This window comes from Vespa crabro, chromosome 18 (genome assembly GCF_910589235.1).
Source record: "Vespa crabro chromosome 18, iyVesCrab1.2, whole genome shotgun sequence".
In the NCBI taxonomy this organism is placed as follows: domain Eukaryota; kingdom Metazoa; phylum Arthropoda; class Insecta; order Hymenoptera; family Vespidae; genus Vespa; species Vespa crabro.
In genome coordinates, this window is record NC_060972.1 from 1934435 (window position 1) to 1944363 (window position 9929).

The 9929-nt window shown below is 35.2% G+C and overlaps 1 protein-coding gene across 1 annotated transcript in view; it reads right to left on the bottom strand.

Moving 5' to 3' along the window:
- The window catches only part of LOC124430489 (histone-lysine N-methyltransferase 2D-like), a 31592-nt gene extending 30921 nt beyond the window's left edge, over positions 1-671 (bottom strand). Inside the window, exon 1 of the mRNA XM_046977148.1 lies at positions 451-671. The gene's annotated coding sequence lies outside the window, so the exon portion shown is untranslated. The remainder of the gene's footprint in view (positions 1-450) is intronic.
- Positions 672-9929: the final 9258 nt, after the last annotated feature.

Genomic DNA, 9929 nt, shown 5'->3' on the forward strand with positions numbered 1-9929 from the left:
TCACACACACACACACACACATACACTTGAAGGATATCATATAGACGCGAACTTCGCGAAAATGGAACGAACAGGAGGAGGGACATCGTTTCTCGTTGATGTATCGATCGAACGTCTCGATCTCGTTGTTTACCACGTTTCAGAGTTCATCGTCGCCGTTCTTCGTCGCTCTTTCTTTACCGTCTTTTCTTTTTTTTAATTTTTCTTTTTTTCTTATTTTTTTTTTTTTTTTGCATCTCTCTTCATACTCTCGTTCCTATTTTAATTTCGTTCATCGAGGAAGAAAAAAGGAAAAAAAAAAAAGAAAAGGTAAACAATATCGTTTGAAAAATGCCCAGACGAAAGAAAGCGATTGATGGGAAAAATGGGAATTGTATCTCGTTAGAAATTTAAAATACGATGGCATTGAGAATGTAAATTAAAATTAAAAGAATATTGAAAATTACTCACCAATTTTGAAAGATTCTTTCGGATACGATCGCACGTCCAACGGTCGATGCACTTTGCCTCTATATGCGTCAAGCGTTCGTACGAATAATAGAAGTGGTTGGTGGTGGTGGTGGTGGTGGTGGCGTTGATAATAGTAGTAGTTGTTATTGTAGTAATAGTAGTAGTAGTAGTAGTAATAGTAATAGTAGTGATAGTAAAGATAATCAAAATAATAATTATAATAATAATAATGAACAACAAGAAGAAGAACAATAAACGTAGTCGAAGATTATTTATTCTCTTGAGGATGATATTGTCCAATTTAAAAAATGGGATAAGCGATGGATCGAACGATCAAAGTTTTTTTTTCAATATATATACGTGAGCGTGAATTACACGCACGAGTTGTTTTTTCCTTCCTTTCTCTTTCTTTTCTCGTCCTTTCTTTTTTCACTATTCCTCGTTTTTGAAAAAAGTTCGTGAACGAGACGATAACCCCTGATGAAGTTCTTACGTAGAAATCTTTCTAAGTCACCGTTGGCATAACGTGAAAAATATCGTTATCGTTCTATTTTTTTTCTTAAATCCTTCAATTATCTTCTTCTTCTTCTTTTTCTTTTTCTTCTTCTTCCTCGTTCAATTCCGCGTCACAAATTAACGCCTGGTATTCGACGTACGGCGTGCGTGCGAGAAAAACCAGAAGAACAGAAAACAAAAAAAAAGGGGGGGGGGGAAGAAAAGAAACAACGTATTTTATGGTCCACCACTTTCGACAAATGCCGATAGAATTATTTAATCCTTTCGTACTCGATCGGCCAAAAGAAATGTTCGATTCACTGATCTCTCTTGTTCTGCACGATTATTTATATACACACATAATACATACATAAATATATATGTATATACATATGTATGTATGTATATTTAAAAAAAAAAAAAAAAAAAATTCGAGATTGAAATCTCGAAAGAAAAAAAAAAAAATATATATATATATATATATATATATATATCACGATTACACGATAAGACGAAAATCTTCTCTTCAAACTATGAACTTGAACTCTGCTTCGAAACTCGGGTGTCTTGACTGTCTCTTTCTCTAATTTTTTCTTTCTTTCTTTCTTTTTCTTTTTTTCTCTTTCTCTCTCTCTATCTCTCTCTCTCTCTCTCTCTTTCTGCGTGAATGAGGAGTGTAAGTACGATTACTACTTATATACACGACTACGAGAGAATTCCTTTCGGAAAGAGAAATACGTATTGTCAGAGAGCACGGTTGCGGCTCGCGTCTAACGTGTACACGTCCGTTCGCTCCGCTACCAGACTGCAAACTGAGTGCGCGCTGCGTGAGACCAGCCGACTTGGCCCTCAATGTCGCGTCGTCTGGCTTCGAGTTCGATGCGAGAAGGCTGACGGTGCGCTGGGTTACGCGCGCACTCTACTCGTGCTGCCACTTCTCTCTTTCTCTCTCTTTCTCGCTCTCTCTCTCTCTCTCTCTCTCTCTCTCTTTTACACACACTAAACGTTCTACTCTCTGTTATAGAGATAGGTAGGTGTATGGGTGGTGTGAGATGTATTATGTGTGTATATGTGCGTATGTATATTTGTATGGGCACGTATATATCTCCTTAGCGTGAACAACGAGGGGACCATCGCTTTAGCCGTTTCTATTCTCTATATACACGGGTCTTTTAAGTTTGTAAACGTTTATACGTGAACGTAAACGTGGCAATGTGGTGACGACGATGGAGAGAGAGAGAGAGAGAGAGAGAGAGAGATGGTAGTGGCATGGGGAGGGGGGAGAGGACACCATGGGCAGGAGAGGTAGGTAGATGGAAGAAGGGGAGGAGGAGATGGGCTACGATGATGAGGGACGTCGAGAGGAAGAGGCGGAGGGACGGAGGGAGAGGTGGCAATGGTGGTGGCGAAGGCGTCGGGGGTGGGGGATGGTTAGAAGGAAGGACCACGTTCCAAGGTGGGGGAAAGTTTATGCCCGGTTTATGCGCTACCTCCACCACTTTTCTTCTTTCGTAGAGAGCTCTTGCTCTATCAATCCGTCCTACTACATATACATAAGTCAGAGAGAGAGAGAGAGAGAGAGAGAGAGAGAGAGAGAATGCTACTCTTTTCTTCTACGTAGCTTTCTCCCCACTACCACCACCACCACCATCCCCATCCCCATCCCTAACCTCTGCTACCACCTTCCTCATACTCTTTTTCCCCTCTCTCTCTCTCCCTCTCATCGAACTAACCAACCAACCACCCACCCATCCAACCCTGTCGCTAACACCCTCCTGAACTCAAGCACCTCACCACACCCCTTAACACCTGTCTCTCCATCCACCAAATCTTCTCCACTCATTTATTATAGACACCAAATAAATGCAGGAGGAGTAATACCATGTTGTCTTCGTCGTTGTCTTCATCGTGTTGCCTTCATCGTCGGTGCCGTTGCATCGCATCGCATCGCATCGCATCGCATCGCATCGTATCGGCTGCCGTCGCGTATCCTCGTCACCGTTGAGCATAAGAGTGGGGATAGGCAACGCACGACGAGAACGGGGCACGCGTACAATTAGATTGCGTCGCGCGACGACGCCGAGCGTTTCGTTTTATATTGCGATCTCATCGTCGATTATTTATTTCTTCTCGTATTATCTTTTTGTTTCTCCCTCTCTTTTTTATTTTTCTCTCGTCTCTTTTAATCATTTTCTTTTTCTTTTCTTTTCTTTTTTATTTCTTTTTACCTCTCTCTCTCTCTCTCTCTCTCTCTCTCTCTCTCTCTCTGTGATATCTTTTTTGTTTTTCCTTTTTTTTGCTCTCTCTCTCTCTCTCTCTCTCTCTCCCTCTTTTTTTTTACTCATTTACTTACCTTCTTAGATACTATCATATATATATATATATATATATATTTATATGTATTACGTATCTACGCTTATGATCATTCTCCAAATATGTTACGAAGCCAAGGTCAGACAAATAATTTCATAATCAAGATACTCGGAAGTGATATACCGTATGATACTTACGTCTGTGTTTGTCTCTCCTTTTCTCTCTCTCTCTCTCTCTCTCTCTCTCTCTCTCTCTGTCTGTCTGTCTCTGTCTCTTTCTTCATTATGAAAAAACATGCAACAAGCTAATCAATTAGTTATGTTATAATTACTTCTTTTTTTTTTTTTTCAAATTTTTCGATACGTTTCCCTCTATATCGTTTACCGTCGTTTTTAAAAATATTCTATCTTACTGTTCTCTCTCTCTCTCTCTCTCTCCCTCTCTCTCTTCTTCCAGATGGCGAAAAAATTTATTCAAAAAAAAAAAAAAAGAAAAAAAAAAAAGAGAAAAAAAAACAGAAAAAAGAAGAAAAAATGACGTGAGAATACACGGGGCAATCGATTACCTTTTTTTCAATGGTAGACAGAGAATATTTTTCTAAAAACATTGTTATTTCGCGGGAATGAGAAAGGGAATGATTTATGTTGATTGCTTTTATAAGGTTACAGTTTAATCGTCGAAATCTCGAAAATTGGCCGGCCGTATGAGAGAAAACAAAGAGAAGACGAGTTCGAGCGCCACTTGGGCGACGACGAGAGTCCGTTCGCTGGCCGTCCTTCTCTCTTTCTCACTCTTTCTCTGTCTGTCTTTTTCCCTCTCTCTCTATCTCCCTCTTTCTCTTTCTATCTCTTTCTCTCTCTCTCTCTCTCTCTCTCTCTTTCTTTCTCTCTCTCTCTTTCTCTTCGCCTCTCTCACGATCCCTCCGTAAACCAAACGCCAGACAACGAGGGCATCAGCCCTCGTGAATCAGCGCCGGTCACCTTCACTTTTTATGCAACTTTGTTAAGCTCCGACCTCGCCCATTCAAACGAAATACATACTTATGTATGTATATATGTATGTATGTGTGTATATATATATACATATATATATATATATATATATATATATGTATGTATTTATAAATGGCTGACTGTTTGAAGAATGTTTTTCTTTTCTTTTTTTTCTTCTTTTTTTTTCTTTTTCTTTTTTAATTATCTATTCTAATAAGATTAATGCAATCGATTTTATTTATCGTCTAATATAACATATGAGAGAGAGAGAGAGAGAGAGAGAGAGAGAGAGAGAGAGAGAGAGAGAGAGAGAGAGAGAGAGATAGACAGAGACAGAGCTCAGAAATGATTCAATCATTAATGGCTATGAGCGATGTTGCGTAAATGCGTGTGAAGAAAAAGAGGGTAATAAAAAAAATGAAAATTATATAAAAGAAAACAATGATAAATTAAGTGCATACGAATGTATAAATGTAAATACGTAAGTACGTTTAATATTTATGCAGGTGAGATTTTACAAACAATCGAAGAAAAATACGATTGATATTGGCATTCGTTGCATTTATGAGCGCGTCACGTGGGGCCATAAACAAAAAAAAAAAAAAAAAAAAAAGAAAAAAAGAAACTAGACGACAACAAAAAAAAAAAAGAAATAAATAAAAATACAAGAGGAAAAAAGGAAGGAATAAGTAAATAAATAAATAGATGAACAAACATGAAGTTAAAAGAGAGGAAAATATGGGAGTTGTAATTTATTTCTTCTTTTTTTTTCTTTTCTGCCCGCACGATCGATTTGTAACATATTTTCTTTATGTTATTCATATTTTTAATATCAATTAACGTTATGAAGATATATAAGTACATATGTGTGTGTATGTGTACTTATGTATGTACTCAACCTCTCTCTCTCTCTCTCTCTCTCTCTCTCTCTCTCTCTCTCTCTCTTTCTTTCTCTCTCTTTCTTTTTTTCCCTTATTGTCTCAATTTTTATTTCATACGGAATAATTATTTTCCGATGATATTGACGAGAGCTGTGTTCAGGCGTGTCTCATTCCAATTATTAACAGTTTTACTTGTAACGACTCTTTTTTCTTTTTTTCTTTTTTGTTTTTTTTATATCGAACGATTACAACTACATTCCATTTTTTACTACATAATATTTCTCAAAGAACCGTTGTTTATGTATACTTATATGCATACCTCGTACATATTGTATACACATCCAGAGGGTTGTCTTATTTAAAATTGAACGCTTCGAATACAAATTTCCTGCGGATTGCGTTATACGAAAAAAAGAAAAAAAGAAAAAAAAAAAAAAAAAAGAAAGAAAATAAAAACAGAAAAAGAAGAGTAAATTACAGGGCAAAGTTGAATCGTTAAAAGTTGAAATCGTATACGATGATAATAAAAATTGTTGTTGTTATTTTTCCTTTCTCTCTCTCCCTCTCTATTTATCTCTCTTTCTCTTTCTCTTAAGGTCATTTTGTTAATATATATATCCAAAGTCATCGATGATTTTTTTTTCTTAAATAGATTGATATATTTTTGTTTACGTAATATGATAATATATTATAATAATTTGTAGATTAGTATTATATATATATATATATATGTGTATATATGTGTATATTATATTTATAATATTATTTAACAATTAAATATTTTATACATATGATATAAAATATAGATAATATCTTTATATATATTATGTATTCACTCACTCACTCACTCACTCTCTCTCTCTTTCTCTCTCTCTCTCTCTTTCTAGATTTCGAATTATTCATTTTTGTTTCTCTCTTTTTTTTCTTTCTCTCTTTCTCTCTCTCTCTCTCTCTCTCTTTTTTTTTTTTATTATTATTATTATTCGTGCAAAGGTGAGCGATTCAGAAATAGTTGGGAGTAGTCCGTGTAATATAGTCGATTTCATGCTTTTTTCAAGGAAATGTCGCGTCTAAATTGCGCAGGTGCACGTCCCTTCTCTTCCTCCTCCTCCTCCTCCTTCTCTTCCTCCTTCTTCTCCTCTTCCTTCTTCTTCTTCTTCTTCTTTTCCTCTTCCTCTACCGACGTTTCTCCTTTTATCTATCCAAGATAGCGAGTTCGCAAGGCCGGACGCATCTCCCATAACGATACGATTCGCAGGCGTAACACGTTCTACACGATATATTACGTATTCTACGATAATATAGTATAGTATAGTATGTAACTTCTTTTATTTTTGCTTTTTTTTTTCTTCTTTTTTCTTTTTTTTTTTTTTTTTATTCGTATGAATTCTCCCTCTCCTTCTCCCCCGCCCCTTCTCTCTCTCTCTCTCTCTCTCTCTCTCTCTCTCTCTCTCGTGCTTTTTTATTCATTAGTTACGTCTACACGATGCTAACGGTCTTTTATGTTTAGCAAACAGTGTTCTATAATTTGCAAAGATGTAATATGTTGATCGCGATTGGAAATGAGGCGACGAAGAGAGAGAGAGAGAGAGAGAGAGAGAGAAAAGAAACAAAGGAAAAAAAAGAAAAGGAGATAGAAATCAATCGCGGTTATAAAAATTAAAAAAAAAGAAGAAAAAAAAAAGGAAAGAAAAAATGCCAAAAGAAAAATACGACGGATTATTTTAATGGACGGATAATAATGATTACGACGAATCGTGATGAGGATAAGAGGATAAAAGGAGAATTGCCGAAAATACGTCAGATCAGATTTCTCACGATGAAAAAGATAAGGCAAGATTGACGTTTAACATTTCTTCTTTCTTTTTCTTTTTCTTTCTTCTTCTTTTTTGCTTTTTTTTTTTTTTTTTTTTTTTTCATTTTTTCCTCTTTTTTTCCTTCTTTTTTCTTCACACGACATTCGATCCTCGTAAAAATCTGAAATATTAATTAATCACGACTAACAGATGGAAAGAGAAAGGGAGATGGAATGACAGAAATAAATAATGGAAGAGGGAGAGAGAAATAGAGAAATAGAGAAAAAGAAAGAGGGAAAGAGACAGACGGACAGACAGACGGACGGACAGACAGACAGACAGACAGATAGACAGACAGAGAGAGATAGAGGAGAGGACATTAAAGCTACGTCGAGCGACATTATCATCGCGACGATAATTTGCGAGTGCTGGCGGAGTCTCCTCAGACGCGTTTCGGCAATTTGATTTGCATAGATCCTATACGTCGCATTTACGGTGAGCCGATTTGGAATTTCAAGGACGCGCACTTCGGGACGTGCACTGCGTCGCTATATCTTCTGTGTGCGTTTGTCTGCCTCTCTCTCTCTCTCTCTCTCTCTCTCTCTCTCTCTCTCTCGTTCGCTCCCGCATTCGGTGCAGTTTCCTCCGCATACAGGGTGTGCCCGTCGCATGGTTGTGTGCCTTCAGACCGATCACGAATATTATTTGCACCAAAGGCGAACGGTTAAAGGACCTTAGTTGCCATTCTTAATCAATTCGATTCACGATGCTTTGTTCTTTTATCGTTATGATCATTATTATCACGATCATTATGCGTTTCTCGTCCCATCGAAATTCTCTCTATCTGCTTCTTTCTCTTTTTTTTTCTCTCTCTTTCTCTCTCTCTCTCTCTCTCTCTCTCTTTATTTTTCTCTTTCTACATTACTTTGATTTGTTTTCTATCATAAAGGGTCAAAGTCTGGCCGATATTTAATTTATGTCAATATTATTTTTAAATCTCTCTCTCTCTCTCTCTCTCTCTCTCTCTCTTTCTCTTTAAACGTTTTCTTTTTTTTTTTTTTTAGATGACTATGAGATTCCCGCGAGAATTCGCAGTTGAATGGTGTCGCTATTACGACGAGTTAAAGATATAAATTTATTAAATCACATTTAATATCTTCAACACTCTCTCTTGATTGTGATATATTTCTTTTTGTTTTTGTTTTTTTGTTTTTTTGTTTTTTTTTTTGTGCGAGAGTGAGAAAGGCTAAATAGGCGGGATGAGGGAGAAGCTATGTTAAATTGAAATTAGATCGGTAAAAATTCGATGGATCTATGGAAATTTTTAATTAAAAAAAAAAAAAAAATTTGTTGTATGGCTCGATTTTTTATTTGAGATCGTTGGGTGACCAGCTGAGTGGAAAGTGGAGGGGCGAAGAGGGGGGGGGGTGGGCGGAGGAACGTCAAGGAATAAAGTAAAATATTTTGCATTTGTTAAGTGACGAATCTATTTATGAAAATTTTTCCCTTCGAAAAGGAATAATAAATTTTTTCTTTATTTGTCTTTTATTTCGAATACGCGATGTAAACAAATTCCACGAAAAATTTGTATACGTAGTGTCAAAAGGATTTCCAAAAATATATCTTCTCGTTTCCGAGAAGATAATAAAATAAATATGATTATTGAGAATGAAAATTTATATCGCCTCGTTCAAAAAATAAATATTGAATGTTGAAAAGACGGCAGAAATTTTGTGTTTTTAAATTCACGAAAGTATTTTAACACCCATCGAATATTATTTTCGATATATATATATATATATATGTACGTGCATGACATATAGAAGCAAATTTGAAACGAGAGGAGTGTTTATCAGATGACAAAAGTCAATCGGCGTTTCTAAGCACGGTGTCGAGTATACACAATTGTCATCGAAGACTATAAACTTTAAACGATAATGTGTTTGTATTTGACGTATATAACTTCATTGCATTTGACGATACAAAAAAACTATCTTATGTGCATTCTAATACTATGAAATGATTTCTAATCGCGTTTAGATACTTAACACGATCGTAATAACGTACGATGTTTCATTATTATCGGTATTCCTTTCCATTCTCGTTTATCGCAGTGTATTCACTTTGATTGACCATTAATTGAACAGCTGAAAATATTCATATACATAGACAATATTATGTTATGACGATAATGATCCTTTTCCAAGATGACACATCACCCGGATGCAATGACTGTCTCTCTCTCTCTCTCTCTCTCTCTCTCTCTCTCTTTAATTATTTATCTTTATTTTTTTTGTTTGAAAATATTTCGTTCGCAATTTTAAATGTCTCTTGTTAATAATTAATTTTCTCTTTTCTTTTCTTATTTCTCTCTCTCTCTCTTTTTTCCTTTTTTCTTTTTTCAATTCGACAATAGAATTATTTTTGAAGAAAATATGACAATTTTTTATATTTCACATAATTTCCTTTTCATTCGTTAAGATTTCCCAATATATCCGAGATCGTTAATTATCGCTCGATTAGAGAGTTCAAAATATAATTATATTATCAATCATATGTTATGACGATAATACAATCAATTTCTAACACCAGGAGAATAACACATGCTATAACCGGAAGCAACGATACTCTCGTTCGCAAATAATTTCGTTAAAATTTTAATGATCTCTGGTTAATAATATATTTTTCTTTCTTTTTTTATTTTTTTTTTTTTTTTTTTTTTTTTTTTTTGTAAGTTCCACAAAAAGAAAAAGATCAATTTCATAATCCTTATATTTCGCACAAGTTTTTACTTTATTCATAAGATTTTCGTATAATCTGACATCCCTCGTCGAGGACAATAATTGCGTTTTCTTTGTTTTTTCTTTTTTTTTTGAATTAAAATTGCCAAATATTTAAAATAGAAAAATATATAAACGTTCTTATTTCGATGTAGACGATGTTACATAGATAAATTATAATATCATTTATCGTTCGTTAATCGGCCATCTTTCTTGGCGTTG